We start from the raw sequence: 19501 nt of genomic DNA, 5'->3' as shown, positions 1-19501 counted from the left end.
ATGAAGATGGGAAATAATATAAGATCTAACCCTGCGTACATTGAAGACCTTTGCACACTTCACCAGAAGGCTGCTAGAGAGTTATGACTCATATTGCTATATCTGAAAATATGCCAGTTATACGTATAAAGTTACGTGGTAAGCGCAATAATTCATAGTGTCATAATTTTTGTATTTTTATACATTGGGCGAAAAAGCTTTAGAATAAGAGAACCTATATAGAGCAATGGAAATCTGCATTGCAACATTCGCATATAACAATGAAACAAATAAATTACTACTACTACTACTAGTACCCAAAGGTTGAAATAAGTTTGGCCTTTCTGTGACAAGGACATAACTGAAACCACAACACACCATCACTTGCGAAAATGCGGAAGGTGACTGCGCAGCCTAAAGGTTAGAATAAGTCCAGCGTTCGTATGACAGGGGCATTGTATCATGCCAAAACGTTTTCACGTTAAAAGAGTCGTCGCGCCCAAACGTTTCTGCACTGAAACATCCCCGCACCAGAACACTTCCATGCCGAAACGTTTCCGTACCAAAACGTCCCCGCACCAAAGCGCCTCGCGTCAACATGTCCACGCCAATATTGCCGCGCTAAAATGTCCTGCACCGAAAGGTAGTGCACACTGAGACCCCCTTACGTCTCACATCCGTCCTTTGTCGCTTTTCACCACTCAGAACACTCGAACGTCCTTTTACTAACTGCTCGAATGGAAGAGGATCAGTTCTACAGAAACGAGGCCTTCAGGGATATGGTTCTACAGAATATGTTCTGCAGACTCGTTTGTACAGAAATATTTTCGTACGGAATATTTTTTTACAGAAGGGAATTGGAAATTCACATCAGGAATAACCTGCGTGAATTATTCTACGGGGCAGATGTCTTACAGAATATATTTCTATGAAAAGGAATTCAAGATTTGTATGAGGTTAAGTTGCTAACATTATTTTAACGATGATTATTTGATAACGAGAAATATCGTTACTTTGCAACTTCAGGATTGTCTGACATTCGGCTACTCAATTATAACAAAGAATGCATGTTCATTAGGGTGTCCTTTATTTAGAGTGTAGAATCATTTTTTCTGATCGCCCCTCCCCTAATCAACTTCAAATAATTCAAAACTAATGGCCTCATTTTTCCAGACTGTTACGTCGACTCGAACATGTGCCACCGACAGGATAGATTTCCCCATTTAAAATGCATGTGTTTCGAACAGATTCTCAGTACATATTTTATTGTAAGAGTAATAATGTTCGCAAAAATCTATCACTGCAAGGTTTGAGTAGGCACTGGTCCTATATCTGAAAAAAAATTCACATCGTCATACTAGGCAATGTAGATCAATTGCACTTCCTTTAAATTGAAAAAAAAATTAGATTCCTGTTGTGTAATTCATCTAGATTGCCTGGTGAGGTGATGTGAATTTTTTCTCAGATAGTAGCATTACTGCTCACTAAAACCTTGAAGTTACGGATTGTTTTGAACGTTATTACTTTTACAATAAAATACATACGGATAACGTGTCCAAAACATGTGTATTTTAAATGGGGAAATCCGTCCAGTCGGTGGTACGTGTTCGAGTTGAAGTGAGAATCTGAAAAAAATTGGACAATTGTTTTTGAATTTTTTGAAGTTGATTTGGGAGCGGGGGGGGGGGGGGGTGGAAAAAATTCGTCAACACCCTAAATAAGGGACAACCTAATGTTCATATCTTGTAAAGCCAACTCCTTGAAAGTCGTTCTAAAATTGTACAACGATTTACTCCATAATGTTCCGTTACGTTAACGTTACTAACTTCAGCATGGTAGATTCGTTCAGATATATTCCTACATGAATTATTCTATAAAAGAATTATTGTACAGAATATTTTTCTAGTGAATGTTTTTCTACAGAAAACTTTGCTACAGAAATTTTTTCAGAGGATAGTTTTCTAGTTTTACACATCCAATACAATACCCATTCGACACAACACACACATGAATTCGACAAAAATAATTTTAATTAAATTACAATAAACTAAATTGAATTAAATTAAGTTTAACCAAAATAAACGAAATTCACAATTATATATATATATATATATATATGTCAGATATACAGAGTTTAACACAATTTATTTAATTGTAAACCGCAAAGGCACGGAACAACACAACTTTATTCAAATCGTTTGAAAATTATTCTGAAAGAGGTAACCAAGTTAAACAAGAACAAAACAAATTCAACCAAAACAAGTTCCATCAACGTCATACAACCGGTGATCAAAATATAACAAAGACACAATATCGTGATGTGACATATATATATATATATATATATATATATATATATATATATATATATATATATATATATGTCGGAGAAGAATAAAGAGGATGCATCATCAAGTGAATTCGAAACTTGAACTTTGAATGAGTCCGCCGTATCAAGCGTCAAGCGTTATTCAACATGCTTTGAATATAGAACAAACAAATGGATTGTTTGAAACAACGCTTGGATGAAATCGACAGTCACGGAAAAGCAAGCGAATTGACCGGACGTGTTAGAATCCTCGCGCTTTTCACAATGAGCAATCCACGAAATGGAAATCCTACATCCTCTCCGCCTTTCCGAGGCTTCACCCCGACATCAGAAGTGGGATCAGAATCTGCTTCTCACCGATTAGAATCTGCTTTTCACTGATCAGAATCTGCTTCTCACCGACCACAATCTGCTTCTTGCCGACCAGAATCTGCTTCTCACCGAGAAGAGAGACGTGACGACGAAAGATGGCAAATGCTTTTGCTACAGCAGCAAAATAATTTCATGCAGATTATTCAGGCAATGACGAAACCTTCTCAGACGAAAATCGAGTTACCTGAATTTGACCCAGAAAAGTTGAGCGATACTCGAGCTTGGATTCGTACGGCAGACATGTGTATGTCAGAACATCCGCTGAAAGGAGCGTCGCTCATGAACGCCTTGAGCCGTGCGATGAAAGGAGAGGCATTATCCTGGCTGACCCAAAACGTATTTGTCGGAATAAATTGGAATGAATTTAAAGAAATATTTTCTCTACGATTTGAATGTCCGGAAACCCTCGCTGCTTGCTTAATGAATCTCAATCAAGGAAGGCCAAAGAAAGGAGAATGTATCGCCGCTTATTTAACCACTATGATAACTTCGTTGATGAACCGATGGAAGAATCTCTCTATGGAACAGATCGCTGTGTCCTTTGTTCTCAGTCACCACGACTTCAACGCCTTGCTTTCACGGAAGAAATTGAGACACGGAATAAATTACAAAAAGAATTGAAGGCCGTATATTACTTGAAGAGGAAAAACTCGGAACTTCACACTGAACAACGTCAGACCAAAGCAAAACGATTTGAAGAAAAATCGTCTACCAGTCATCTGAAGTGTTTCACCTGTGGAAAGATAGGGCATAAATCATCTGTCTGCTATCAAAGAAAAGAGAAAAATGCAGCATCAAATGTGTAGCAGAGAGAAGCATCTACAAGCAGTGACCCGAGGAAGCCTATAACCTGTTTTAAGTGCAAGGAATCTAGGCATTATTCTTCGCAAAGTCCTAGAATGAATAAGAAGCCATCGTCAGGACGCTTCAACGGATCCAATATTGAACGACGTGTGGATATTTGTGAAGCGAATTCGCCTTCTGGTATTTTGAGGCATGCAGGTGAGCAGTTTTCATTTAATTTTGATTCTGGAGCCGAATGTTCTTAAATAAAAGAATCAGTGTCGTCAAGGTTCTCCGGGAAAAGACTCGATAATATCGTCACTATGACTGGAATTGGACGTGTCCATAGTACTTTGCAAATTCTTACCAAAGTAAACATTGACGACATTGCCCTAGAAATTCTTTTTCATATTCTTTTTCATAAAAATCAAACAAAATTATACGCAAAATACAAAGGCCTGTATAAAAATATTGACGTGTTGGAGGGCAACAGATATCTTTTGAAAGCTTTGAATTCCAATCGTACAGTTGAATATGCACATGACCGGATGTGAAAAATTCTTTTGGGTAACATTCCGAAAGACTTGGAAATAAATAAAGAAAATTTTGAATAATGAAACATTTAAAATGAGTATATATTTGAAGTGTAAACTAAATACATGATTACTTTTGGAAAATTGTTTACATGGAAGTTTGTAGCCGTAGCTCGGTCGAAATCGGAATTTCTTGAATGAAACCGTGAGTATGCGGTGGGCAGCTTCATGTAAAAGTCGTGTCAGAAAAATCACTCAAGTGATTAGACATTGACCACTTAAGGAAAGCGGTTAAGAACATTAGTCACTCAAGGGAAGTGATAGAAATGTTGGTCACTCGAGGGAAGTGAAGGAGATGTAAAAATGTATTTAGCCTTCAAAATTAGCCACATCTTACGAAATTAATTGCTTTGTCAGTAAATGTGGGATTGCAACTGAAATTTGAGATTTCTGTTCAATATAAATGATTAAAGTGAAATTGAATTCATTTAAAACGAACTTTTACTGCTGGAGAATTAAATTTCTTGCAGATCACTTCACATGGGGACATGTGATTTGTCAGAATGGCCGTGTCGGAGAAGAATAAAGAGGATGCATCATCAAGTGAATTCGAAACTTGAACTTTGAATGAGTCCGCCGTATCAAGCGTCAAGCGTTATTCAACATGCTTTGAATATAGAACAAACAAATGGTTTGTTTATAACAACGCTTGGATGAAATCGACAGTCACGGAAAAGCAAGCGAATTGACCGGACGTGTTGGAATTATCGCGCTTTTTACAATGAGCAATCCACGAAATGGAAATCCTAAATTCTCTCCGCCTTTCCGAGGCTTCACCCCGACATATATTGTAACGTGGCGTTTCAGAGTCGCCCGTCACAAGGGCACACAACCGCTATTATTCCTAGTTTACGCGTCCTCAGCAGGGTACTCCAACCGAACTCGATACAAAATAGGCAATAACTACTTTTAACTAATTCTTTTTTGTAAATTCTTTATTTCGCGCTTCGGCGCAAGCTAATAAGGTACTTGGACGACAACGATCCCGACCAACGACGGACCACTAGCTACCGTTTCCAGCTCTCGACGACTTCGCCTACCGACGGTCTCATCAGACTATACTGGCTACCTTGGTGCTCCTTTATACACACCTGGGGTAGCATCCACCCGAACCTTCCGTATCGCCTCGACTGCTGGTGAACAGGGAGATAAAAATCCTCCCGGCGGCCGAGGGCACCGTTTCTCGAAGAGGAACCAGCCGCCAGCTCTATCGGATGCCGTAAGGATGGCGTGAAGGGCATACCGTAGCCTGCCATCCTCCGACTTACCGGCCTGGTGCCGGACCGATCCCAAACCACTACGTTCAGGTTGATAAAGCCATCGTTCCGAGGATCGACGCTGCCTTCCTATCGGCAAGGACTAATTGTGTGGGTCGTGGTCCACGGTTTGGCCAACCGTCTGACTGCACGACCTCAGGTACAGGCAGCTAGCTACTGTCTGTGCAAAAAGCCGGTGGAGGTGAACAATGAGGCGTCACTCTCCACCCGGTAACTTTGGCCGAGAGGCACCCTGTGTATGCCTCTGTCAAAGAAGTCCCCGATGATGGGCAGCCTGGACCGTAAACCGAAGCAGCTACAAAATCGTACGAGTTGGTGTCAACGACGAAATCGCGAGCAGCACATTACGACACATTCAGCGGTAATTTTGGAAAACGTATGACCACGCCGTAACCAATATTCGCCACAGGGGGATGGCCTATTTGCGGTGGGGGTCAGCCAACCAATCAAAGAAGAAGAATCACCTAACGACAACCGCGAGATCGGCGAGCCGAACTACGATCTCCTTCTATTCTACGCCTGACCTGCTGAGCGACAGCTTTGTTTTCCGCATCCTCCCGATTATTCTCTCGATTTAAGCTACCGATCCTTCTTCCTCTCATTCTACCGTTCTTGTATCTACCGTTTTTCCATACTCTCTATCGTTGCACTATCGTTAACTTCTTCCTGTAAATTCAAGTCCTTTCCTTCCTTTCTACTTTCGTTTTATTATTCTAAGTTTGATTTAAATTAGAGTCAGTTTGTGTGCCTGAAGTCACCAGCCAAGGTAAGGCTTCTGCCTTTGAATTGTATCGTTACGAAGTTGCTCATAATTTCTATTCTTTCTTATGGTATTTATCGACTTTGTGTGAATCATGGTCCACGGCTTAAAGTTGCAGTAAGCCGCCGTGTGGCTGCATGATTTCAGTAATTTATTATTTTCGTATCTGAGCGACCTCGTAACTGCCTAATAATTATTTCTCTTGTATTTATGATTTTTCTGATTATTTGTGAGTTACTATTAGCTTGCTTCTGTACTTTCTATCGTATTTTGAGCCCTATTGGCTTTACATTTCGTTTCATACTCTTTTTGTAATAGTAGTGTGCTTCATATTTTATTTCTGTTATTGCTTATTATATTTTTATTTATTTTTGTGCCTATTGTATCATATATCGAGTTCCTTGGAGTACAACCGAGCGTAGAATCAGCTCCTAGGTATTACCGCACCTTTTCTTTATTGCTATTGGCAATTTTATATTATTTTTGCCTGTTATTTATTTCTCTGTATTTTGTTAAATTAAGTTCTGTGAATTATTCTTTTGTACTGCGGTGTATTTTAGTGTATTTCTTTATTTTGTAAACTGTCCGAAATTCTCACTCTCTCATAATTTTGTGTTTTGTATTCTCTCAAAAGTTATGTTTAGGAATTCATTATTTAATTCCTCAAGTCCGTAATAATTGTAAATTATCGAATCTACCGTTTATGAATAATTCTACCGTAGGCTATCTAGTCGATCGTTTGCCGACTTTGTAAATTGTTAATGAATGTCAATCTCTCGTACTGGTTATAATTTATGGTAAATTCGTCGTATTATCTACCGAAGTATCGTTACGTTGTTTTCTACCGATCGCAGTAAAGTTCTCTCGTTTCTAATTAACAGAATAATAATTTTCGTAGCGTCATTTGCAACTTGGGTAAGATCACGTCGCCCAGTGACGTGTAGTTTTAAGTAAATCCTTGCATTATATCGCATCTCCCGACCTACGTTCATTTTTCTCTGTTAACTACCGTCTCGCGTTTTAAAGCTACCGTTTACTGCTATTCTACCGAAATTTTTGTGAACAACGATTGTTTATTTTATTAACTACCGCTGTCGATACCATCTTATTTGCCTGTCTTAATCATGTAACCTTCTCGACAATATATGATCGATTGACCTGTTCATTTTCCTTTTGACTGGAGTTTATTCTTTATTTTGTTATTTTCTTTAATTCTGGAATTACTGTTAGCTGCCTTGAATACCGCCACTCTACCGGGATGTACGCGAACGTACCTGAGCCTAGCCAGCCATACAACGGGTTCTCTATTTATCTTTTTTGTACGGTTTTGTGTTATTTTTATTGATTTGTATTATTGTTTGAAAATCGACGCTAACGCGTCTGGCGCCCAACATAATTGATTTTGTTATAGTTTGATATTGTGAATAAGTAGAGAATCGCGCCCAAGTGTCAACGGTAAGTCCTCATCCGAGGGTCACAGAATTTAGCGTTACAATATATATATATATATATATATATTTTATATATTAGGGTGTTTCAAAATAACATTTTTTTGGATTTTCATGGGGGCGCAGGGATTAATTGTTATTTTGTACCAAGAAAAAGAGATTCTCAAAAGGGGAGTGCTGTAACTCAAGTGGCAGGGTATCCTAAATCGTTTCTTGTAATATTGTTTTATATAATATATATATGATTTTGACGATTCGATGATTGCTTTGAATGTGTGTTGCATTTAATATAATCTGTAAAAAAATAAAATAGAAAAATGTTCTGTAGAAAAATGTTATGTGAACGAATATTCAGCAGAAAAGTATTCTACAGAAAAATGCTCTGTAGAAAAATATCCTTTCAATAAAAATTCTATCGAACAGTTCTCCTGTAGAACTGATTTCTGTAGAATCGAATCGTATTTGCTCGAATAATTTAGTCGGGATTTACATTTGAGGCTCAGAAAATTTAACACCACGATTTTCATCGTCTATTTGTCAAGGGGTATTAATAGTCTGAATCTGAATCTTCGACCCCATTTTGCTTGGTCTTCTGCCGCCATTTTGAATTTGAGGCTGCATTTGTTCTTAGTGAATAACTCGTTTCATACGAACTTTACAAAAAAAATTGTAATCATTAAACTTGACGGAAATTCAGTTCTCCACAAGGTGGGTTTATTTCATTTTCCGTTTAAAGTTAGGGAAAAAAAGAGTTGTTCATCGAAAACAAATACACCCTTAGATTCGAAATGGCAGGTAAAGCACAAGCAAAATATGGTAAAAAAACTGGACCTAGACTATTCATTACACCCTTCCCCCCTCCACCAAATCAAAAAAATTGTGGTATTTAATTTTTACACTGTCAAGTGTAATTTTTTGTCCATCCTAACTGAGCTTTAAGGAAAGTTCACTTGTGTTCGGATTGTTCCAAACGTGGGCATTGTTACACACATAGACATATCAGATTAACATAGCAGTTTAGTTTAAATTGGGCACAAATGCAGGTGATCAATTCTTATCGGAACTTTATATAACACTCATGTGTGTACGGTGTGTGCGCGTACATGTGCCAACGATATCTGAAGAACGAATGAACTAAGTGGAATGATTTTGAATCAAATTGATGGAGCCATGCGTCACTTAGAAATGATTAGACTTCAGGTCTGATCTATATAGCAGTTTTTGAGTTATTACAATGAATATATTAAAAGATTGTTCACAATGTTGATATCCTTGAGACAGATTAATGGATTTTTACGATTCTTGCTTTCAATTGACGCAGCTCTTCTTAGCTTCAGACGATATCAATTTCGGATTTTATCGATCCAACAGTTCTCGAGTTACTCGAATAAAAACATTAAAATAGAAAAAAGCATGATGATACCTCGTTGAAGGGTCATCCGATTTTTACGATTATGGGCTTACTTGACGCGATTCATGTCAGCTTAGAACAGATTGAATCTTATATTTCATCAAAATAGTGCTTTTCGAATTATTAACACTTGTGATGACTCGCATAGTTAAGAATAATATATTTTTGATTGCAATTTCGAATCGTATTCACGCGAGAAGTTCTTAGGTTGGCCCTTGAAGGTCAGCTAAACTACTTACTTGTCATCTTTTTTCGCGTTCTTCGCACATCTCTGTCATGTTTCGAGTAGATATTTATGTCTGTCCATATGTGGAGATTTGGATTATTCACTCTCTTTACTGTTGTAAAATTGTGACAATTGATTCGAAATGTGCCAGACTTTAATGACCAACCATGCTGACAACATACGCCGATGATTCAACTTTCCGAAAACCCCCATTACGTAGAAACAACTCGGTTGATTCGATTTTACTATGTATCCCGTGCAAAACAATTAAATTATTTTCATGAATTTGGTAATTTTGATCCAAACACGCTCACACGATTCTCAATTCAACTTGTACTCAAGTTTAACTTTTTTCTCATGCTTCCTAATAGTTCAAAATGAAAAGTGCAATTGTTTGATGTTATGGAATACTGGATTTTTAAGTGACTCACGGAAAAGAACATTCATCGGAGAGCCCCTATCCGGGCCGAAACGTTAACGAAAATATACGTTTTACATTCAATGACCGCTCACCAAGATTTACCAATACATTATCTACGAGGTAGAGAATTTTAATCCTCCATATTTCAATTGGATTACTTCTGGGAATATGGGCTATATTCACAACATCGAGCTCTCACATGGGAAAGCGACAGCTGACTACCTACGTCGGTGGATCCACACAGCTGAAAAAATGTCGAAGATGAAGAATCATAGGATCTTCATACTTCAATGTAAGAAACAAGGAATAATGCCCAAACACTTTAGTTTCTCAAGGACAATCTCTCACAATATTAATTTTAATCTGTCAAATTCCAAAACCAAAGCTGAACAATTAATTAATTTTCAACTCTCCGTACTCAACCTTGAAATTAATGATGTGCATACCTATATTATCAAATCCGAAAAGACTCCTACTAAATTAACAGAACAAATCCATCAAAAACTGGGTAGTTCTTCTGGAAAAAAGTTTTTTGATACCCAATATCGGACGTTAAATACTAAGTTCAACTTACTCAAAAACCGTAACATTAGAAAATTCACCATGTTGTTGGCTCAAAAAGAACCTCCCAACAATCACAATGATTTACTTTCAAAAGAAAAAAAAAAACTGTTTAGTAAATCTAACCGACACTAATATTCCTGATGATGTTGCTGAAGTTGTACAACTCAGTCCTAAATTTGGACGTCCATACAATAATCACGATCTTCCTGTTTTCAATCTCATCTCTATCTTTGAAGCGAAAATAACGAGTTTCCCTGTTGATTCAAGAAATTAAGCAAGATCAGAATTCACCAAAAGTTTTCAGCTTTCCGAAGAACCCCAGAAATAACAACAATAAGTTTGTCCCTAACAAAAAATTCGTGATACCATGACTTTTAAAAAAAATAACCCGAACATTATGTTTTTGTTGAACGTCAGTGGCTATGCACAGAGAGACTTACAATAAAAAAATGCGACAACATCTTTCGGACACTTACACCTATAGAATTGCAAGATATGACCTCTGCAACACTCTACAGTCTAGGGTAAACAAACTCACTTCTGGTTGGTTCAATTCTAAATTAATAAACAAAAGTATACACAGACGTATCACTACATATAACAGTGTACCACCACGTGCACATGGCCTCCCTAAAATTCACAAAGAAGGAATTGCAGTACGAATCATAGTCTTCTTTGTTAATAGCCCGACTTATGCCTTATCTAAATTAATTAATTCATGGTTCACCACAAATATCACTCCTCCTGCTTCCAGAGTCAAAGACAGTTCTACATTGGTAAACAAAATAAGTAAATTCATTATTCCAGACAATTACATTTTAATATCACTAGACGTAATATCGTTATTCACCAATGTACCTATAGACCTCGCTGTGCTGGCTGTAAAGAACCGATGGGCCTTTCTAGATAAAAAGATTCTAATCCCACTTACTGAAATTGTTAAAGCCTTAAACATCTGTTTTGATTCGGGAATCTTCAAATTTAATACGGACACATACGGACAAGAGTTCGGGTTGCCTATGGGGTCCTCACTCTCTCCAATCTTGTCAGACTTTGTAATGGAACACCTTGAGTTGTCATGCATCAGAAAACTTGATTTTGATTTACCCTTCTATTTAAGATATGTTGACGATATTTTAACTGCTGTCCCAAAAGAAAAAATGGACTTCATATTGAACATCTTCAACCAATATCATTCCCGATTACAATTCACCATTCAAATACAAGTTAATAACGGTATCAATTTCCTGGATTTATTGCTGATACACAACAACTCTAACATAAAATCAGATTAGTTCCACAAAAAAACATGGTCTCAAAGATACCTGAATTTTAATTCCAACCACCCGATGTCTTACAAGATAGGTACCATCTTTAATCTTGTTGATTGAGCCATCAAATTATATAGTACCGAATTCCATGAAAAAAATCTGTCACTTACATACAATATTTTAAGATGGAATGATTATCCACATGGCCTTTTGTACAAACATATAAAAAAGAGACGCATCCATATCAATAACCTAATCGACAACAATATTAACTCTGCTTCCGCAGATGACAACAACAGACCAACCACTACATTTATCCCCATCCCATATGTATCTGGTCTCTTTGAGTCGTTGAATAAGTTATTTACCAAATGCAATGTCAAGTTTGTAGGAAAAAACTCAAAAGATTTACAATTTGTTTTCGATTCGGGAAAGGATGGGATCCCTATGGGCAAACGATCCAACGTTGTTTATAAGATGCCTTGCAATGATTGCAATCAAGTTTATATTGGACAAACCGGCCGCCATCTAGATACTAGACTCAAATAACATCAACGTAATGTACAAGATAATGAAAATCGACATACTGCATTAACTAAACATGTGATCAACAAAGAACCTTATTTCAACTATGATAATGCAAACATCCTTTGTGAAGAGCCCAATTATTATAAACGTTTACTTTTAGAAATGTACAATATTGTAGGGCATCCAAATTCCGTTATCCTTAGACAAGATATCGAACAACTTAACAATATTTACAAACCGCTAATTACCGCCCACATACCACACTTTGTTTAACCTTAAATATAAGTTGTACATAATTTTGATGTCCCTACATTGCTTGTTTTTACATTTGTTCATACTTGTTCGCCTTCACTCTGGGTCAAATTTCATTCTCCCAGCAGTTGCCGCTTACCAGTTGGTTCAAACGGTTTAGTGAAATTGTTTAGACATGGAGAATAGGGAGATAATGACACCATTACTGTAGTGTCAACATCGTTTCAACTATTTCAAATATCCTAAACCCTTTCTTCAACCTTTTCAATCTTTTGACTTATGCATTGTGAATATATTTAGTTATTTTATTTATTAACTTTTAATTCTTATACACCTACACTTTTTAACATTTGGAGAAGACGCCATTGTCTATTGCCAACCGATTTGAAGAACCATCGCTCTCCAATATGTATTTTATAATTGTGACCAGTGTCTTAATCCTCTTTCTCATACAAGGTAAATTACTCCTTAAGTTCAGTATACTTTTTTAATCATAACTGATATACGATATGTTCGCTCTAATCTACAATAGATAATAACTTTCAATAGTATTATATCCATAGAAGTTTATGTCTTACTGAGAAAATTTCTGTTCTTGACAGTCAAATAAAAAATTGATCGTTCTGAGGAGGGCCCCTATCCGGGCCGAAACGTTAATGAAAATATACGTTTTACATTCAATGACCGCTCACCAAGATTTACCAATACATTGATCGGTAGTGCTTCAGATCGATAGAAAAATAAATAGTTTTGTTGATTTACTTAACACTCTTCTCTTCTTCATCACAATACACTTGGAAATGGAAAATAAATAGAATCTCATCTTCGACACCACACTTCTAAAAAATGTGAAAAAATAACCGGCCAAAATGCTATTTCTGTTTGAAAACATTGTGAAAATCACTTACTAGATCATTCACGTATAATCCGATACAACTGTTTCTTTTGAAAATGCTTTAAAATTATCTATCTGATCTATCGGAAGAATACTGTTTTAAACTAAAAATTTGAGATTTCACAACATGGGTATTTTGTCGTTACCATCTACAGTAACTTCTTAAAAATCTATAACTTATTTTTGAAAACTGATTCGATTATAGTAAAATATACTTGATAATATGTTCTTCTACACGAAAACGTAAGAATATGACAAAAACGATGAAAAAAATTTTCTTCTTAATCGTATTACACGTACAAGTATGAAATAAAAATGATTACTTGTTCAGCACTGACCTTAAAAAATGAATGAAATAATGCACGATGACGCGTACTGCTGAGCGTTCGGTAGGCAGTTTGCTACTCTGGCGCCATCCAACTGACTACAACGTTTCGAAAGGGGAATAAGGATGAAATGAGAGAAGGAAGGACTTTGCTGACGACGGAATCAATAGTGGGCGCCGGCGCCCCGACGTGAACACGACAAGGGCTTTTGAATTGCTCAATGAACATCATTTTACACAGCTACGCACAATAAACCACGGATAGTTTTTGTAATACGCTGTGTCTTACGCAGGTCATTTCTGATTTTATTATCTTTCTCAATCTTCAGTTTCAGCTTCACAGCTTTTGAACTTTTCCCATTCCATTACTTTCCTTTATCTCGTTGTATTGTCATTAGAAGGAAATTCCGGTGCATATTGACAACATTGAACATATCTGCGAAAAGATGCAACGTAACGCATTGTTCCTTCCGATTCAAATGATTTATAAGTCATGAGATTTAACAGAACCATCAAAATTATCCGATTGCGAAATAATGACTTTTCCGTGCGTTACGTGGGGGTGAGAGTGTACTGAGCAATGGTAGTGAATGATTAATGAATAATCAAAGATGCTCTCACGTAACGACAATGAATAAAAATTAAAACTAAGAAAGACCTACCTCTCGATAAGCCGGTAATTAGTAGGATCGTGTTGCTATAGTCCTGTACAGGTCTGTGAGGTTTGTTCAGATTGTTGAGGGTAATTTATAATAATAAAAATAGGAAAAGGTTGTCGTTCAAAATAAATGGTTTGAAATAATTTAACTGGTAAAAGATAAGGTATATTCTGTTTCGATTTAGTTAAAAATGTTAGTTATTAAAATGTCTGGTAACAATCAATGATGATAATGACATAAAAGCCGAAAGTAACAATTTATAAAGTGTTTGAGTTTATACAAATCGTATGTTATTCTATTCTAAATGATATTATTATTTGGTACCAAGAACATCTATCCTAAACGATGGTTATAACTAACTGGTCGTGATTATTCGATATTGGATCTATCTTTTTAGATTATTTTAAATTAATTATAAAGTGGGGGCGGAGCTGATGACCGGAGAAAAACTCTCTAAATTCTCAAGGGAATTTTCTATAGCTGGAAACCAATTCTTGTTGCTGTTATATCAAGTTGTGCTTAAATCTTGGAAACCATACGTTTGATCTAACTGGGGGTAGTGAAGCTAGCCATCAGCTCTAATCTTACTTTTGAATGGATACTATAATAGTAAATTTTGATCAGAAAGGTGAAAACAAGAATTCGTTCAATGTTAAAGATTAGCACTCGGATTGACTTATCTTTAGACGTGTAGTTCGGCGAGATTAAGAGCCGTCAGATCGTGTCGTCAGTGGTATTTCTGGAGCAGGGCCTCACCTCGAGATCGGAAGGGTTGATGAATCCGAACCACGTTGAACGTCGGCCACTTAGTCTTTGTGTATTTGGAATGATACTCTACTATCGGAAGCAATGGTTTGAGAATGTCAATTTGATTCACTCGCGGTTCTGATATACGTTGAAAATGATTCTAACGATTATTAATTGAAAATGATAATCTAGCTGGTTATTATTATGAGCACTTAATATTATCTAATTCGTTTTGAATCAGGACCGAACTCAATTTAATTAGGGAAAATGAAATGGAATAAAAATGTCTATTCGTGAAATAATAAGATTTAGTAAAGCACAGTAAAGATGGAAACGTAGAAGATAGTGAGTCTTTCGCAGCTAACAGAATAACTGAATGCTCGAATTTGACGAATTAGCGCGAGATTTTAGGCCGGTCACAACTAAGATTTTCGGAACGCTATTATTACTCAAGAAAGGCTAATACGGGTTGACGTCCACGCACCTCGCGACTTGACAGACGAAAGACCCGGCTTCTTGGGCCTGAGGGTCCAAGGAGCTGCAGTTGTAATAAGTTACAACGGTAATTAGCCAATGAGGTGCGAAGGCGACCTCCCGATGCCCAAATCCATACGGTCAGTGTTACTTCACGCTCTTCGACGATGTTCCGACGATTCTCAATCTCGTCCGTGACATATTAAAAATACGAACAAGAGATATTTACGTACAACGTTCACACATTCATCCATACATCTTAATATGTAATCTATTTTAATTCAGTTCACAACGCATGAATAGTTTATGTTAAATATTAATGATGATTTTGCCTTAAAAAGAGAGGTATTATTAGGCTAAGCTCCGCTGTTACTAGCTCAGCAGTCTCTTATCTCATTTCTTGGTACCAGTTATAAGAAACAAATTTGAACCTTATACTAGGGATCATTGTTGGTCTCTACGTGACTTTTGCCAGGTGGGGTGGAACTCGCCGTTCTTAGAATATGAGATTTTGATGAAATAATATCTGTGCATTGAAGAAATTAAAGAAATGAAATTAAATGGAATTTTGAAAAAGGTACGCCAAGGCGGTACGTCGGGGCGTCGCACATGAGTACGTTTCACTTATTTTGACTTGTACAGACGCTTCATTTGCTCTCAATCGAAAACGAAAAAATCGAAAGTCTATACGTTACAATTAATTCGATCACTAGTATCAAACTGACTTGAAGCATTACATGACAGTTATTATTATTAAATAAATAAAATTAAAAAAAAATTGCATTTCAATGTTTGTGTATTTACAAAAAATAGCCGCTGCGAAGCAAATAAACGGTAGAGTTCAGCGCATATGTTATATATGATCGTATATGGAAAACATATATTGTAATGGGTTCGTCCAGCCGGGGCCCAACAGGATTTATAATCCGGGAGCCAGTAAACTTTTTTGGAACTTATTTTCGCACGCCCAACGTATTGTAACGTTCTAAGACGTAGCAAAAATTAATAAGGATTCGTGAGCTTATTCGAGACAAATTAAAGGCGTAAATAAAAATATTGTGAAAAAGCTTTAATGGCACGGAACATGTTTCTAGTTTAAAGTCTGAAACAAGACTGTTTTTTACAATAATGTTGGTTGACGCAGCAACCTTATTCTTTTCAAAGATATAAGAGGTTTATAAACTTCTTTCATCTATGATGACTACAAGATCATTAAAAGGGGGTAAGACGGGGGATTTCACCCTTTGTAACAATATATATGAGCGAAACTGCCAATCGAATAACTATTTTCCGATGCGGGTTGTTGGTAACATATTATCACATTGTATTTCTGTGTAACAGACGAAAATAACCTTGAATGATCAAGAGCTTATATGGATTGTAAAAAAATCCATTAATTTTCAATTTTTAAATATGCATAAAAATAAAAATTCTAAATAATTGAATTTCCGCATTTTTATTGATTTTCGCCGTATTTACAGAGAACCCAACTTCAATTTGACATATGTTCAGTGAAATTTTCTCAGCTTTCGGAAAAAAATATTGAAAAAAATGTCAATCCATGCGCAATAGCATAAAAACAGCTTTTCACATTTGAAACTCAATTTTGAGAGCTTTATGCAAGTTCGAGAAAAAAATCAATATTGTTTTCGAAAAGCTGAGAAAATTTCCGAAAAACAATCATTCTTAACAATATTTTTATTTTCCTATAAAATACCGAAAAGTTGAATGAAGAAAAAAAAAAAATTAAATGTGATGAAATGTACCGTATAATTGCAGCCGAAATAATGGAGGAAAAAATCTAAAAAAAAAATTGTACATGTCAATTATCGAGGACTACATCCCGGCATTATTTCAAAAAGTTCCATGAATGGGTTATCCAAAACGTCGTCTCGATTTGGCGGTTTCGCTCATACACAAAAAAAAAAAACATTAGTCGTTCGAACGAACTCTAAAAAATTTTTTTTTATGCTCAAACTTTTGAAGAGCTACTTTTTTGACAAGTACTTACAGCCATCAAACTCAATCGAAAAATGAATTATCGATTTTATTTTCATCACCCTAATATATCTCTCTATATTATAAAGATATCTCGCCGCCGTGTTAGGAATTCAGTGTATATGCCCTCAGATCTTGACAGATTCAGTCTCCAACCAATGTATATGCCTTCAGATCTTGACAGATTTAACCTCGAACCCCACATATATACGCCCTCATCCCTTCACAGATTCCCTTCACCCTCCTTCCCTACCTGTCCCGTCGCAGCCATTTCATTCACTGCCCACCCTCCCCTTATTTAACCCTTCACTCTTTGATCTTCGAGCTCCAACTTTCGACCTTCTACCTTCGATTTTTGACTTTCGAGTTTCAATCTTCGACCTTCGACTTTTGACCTTCGACTTTCGACCTTCGACCTTTGCAACGCATATGGCTATATGGCTATGAAGATTTAACCTTTTATTCCAAGTATATACATTGTACCTGTGAAGACTTAACTCGCCACCCTACGAATATGCCCTTCTAGCTATGAAGATTCAACCCTTTACCTTACGTATATATCTGCGATGATTGAACCCTTTATCCTCTATGTAGTATACCGCAACACCTATGAAGACATGACCTTGAACCTTCTCTATATACAGCCATCTAGGAATCAGGGATTCAACACGCCATCCTTTATACATATACATCCCCATACCTACAAAAATTTGACCATTTACCACCTTTCCTCTCCCCTCCCATCCAAACCCAAAAATGGGGGATGGCGCGCGAAATGCGCAGGGGGGTGAATCCCCTTAGTACTGTGACGTGGATTTTTCTGCACCTCGATCACTCGGAGAAAATGACCGAGAACTTACCTTGTACACAATAAATCGGCGTCCACGATGTACCCTGGACCTAAAACAATACCGCGAGATTTGTTGGGCGCCTGGCGTGATAAACACGCCTCGAAATCGGTATTGCGAAATATCGCGACCATATACTCGATAGCTCAGTACCGCGGAGAGGGGAGGGGTAAATTTTGGGTAGAGAGAGATGTAACACAAGTAAGCCAATGCGTGGTTTGGCCAAATCACTATAAAATTCCAATAATATATTTCTCGTTAGCGATGTTACAAAAAAAAATTAAAAATAAAAATAATCATACGACTGCGCAAGTCGTCCTTCGCGATTCCAAGTACAACGGGTTAAGTTTAATCCAAAAGAAATAAGAAAGGGAGAAACAAACAAAATAAAAAAAATTAAAAAAAATGAATAAATCTACGAGACCTCTACGGCCTTCTTGCGCTAGTCGCCGTCTTAACAATACCTTAACTCGCAAAAACCAAAAACAAAATCGGACTCGACGCGCTGCCCGCGATCGGCCTCAACTACGACGCTAATCGTCACTTAATTATAAACTGCTAGACAAAAACGTAATCTAGATCGTACTCAACGCGCTAATCGCAGTTCTGATTAAGTCTAGCTGGTATCTTATTTCTACGGGCGCTAGTCGCCACTTTGCTGATGCACAATAATTCATAAACTAAATCAAAAAGGACGTGCCTCGACGCGCTAATCGCGACCAAATTAATCGCTCTAGAAAGCTTTTCTAATCGCGCGAGTGTATAGCGTATTATGACGCATCCGAGCTCAAGTCGAAGCCTCTATTCCCTCTAAGTTCACCACCCTTTTTACGTACGCAGACTCGACGAGACCCTGTGCAGCGGAATTTGGCCACACTCAATTTCACTCCGAAATTGTTCCCCACGCGAAACCGTGACTCTACGCGTTATCGCGAAAACTCAGGCTACGGTCATCCTCAAGGAGATCGGCAAACAGATTTCGAGCGCTACTCTAACTCTAAAATTGCGTGGGCCGACCGTTTATCGGTGTGCCAATTTAACTTGCGCTCGAAATATGCCCGCAAAGAATTATAAGCGCTTACCGCTCCTCAGCCACACCAGAAATCCTCCTACGTCCGTCTCCGCCATAACAATCACACAATATCTTTGCTTTTTTTTCTTTTTAATTTAAATTTCCTCGCCACGCAACTATCTCGAACTGTCGCCAGGACTCAAGTGCCGGGTCCTGCAAATCGGAGCCGCAATTCGAACATGCCCCGAACATAGGCGTCATCCCTAGTCAAAATTTTCCCGCTCGCATTGGGGTTCTCGTTACGCAATTCTTACAATCTAGCGTATCGC

At 37.3% G+C, this 19501-nt stretch overlaps 1 protein-coding gene across 1 annotated transcript in view; it reads right to left on the bottom strand.

The window, feature by feature from the left end:
- LOC124175102 (sodium-dependent neutral amino acid transporter B(0)AT3) overlaps positions 1-13534 on the bottom strand; it is a 554844-nt gene extending 541310 nt beyond the window's left edge. Inside the window, exon 1 of the mRNA XM_046555003.1 lies at positions 13448-13534. The gene's annotated coding sequence lies outside the window, so the exon portion shown is untranslated. The remainder of the gene's footprint in view (positions 1-13447) is intronic.
- Positions 13535-19501: the final 5967 nt, after the last annotated feature.

The sequence above is a fragment of the Neodiprion fabricii genome, chromosome 2 (genome assembly GCF_021155785.1).
Source record: "Neodiprion fabricii isolate iyNeoFabr1 chromosome 2, iyNeoFabr1.1, whole genome shotgun sequence".
In the NCBI taxonomy this organism is placed as follows: domain Eukaryota; kingdom Metazoa; phylum Arthropoda; class Insecta; order Hymenoptera; family Diprionidae; genus Neodiprion; species Neodiprion fabricii.
This window is presented reverse-complemented; position numbering and strand designations above follow the sequence as displayed.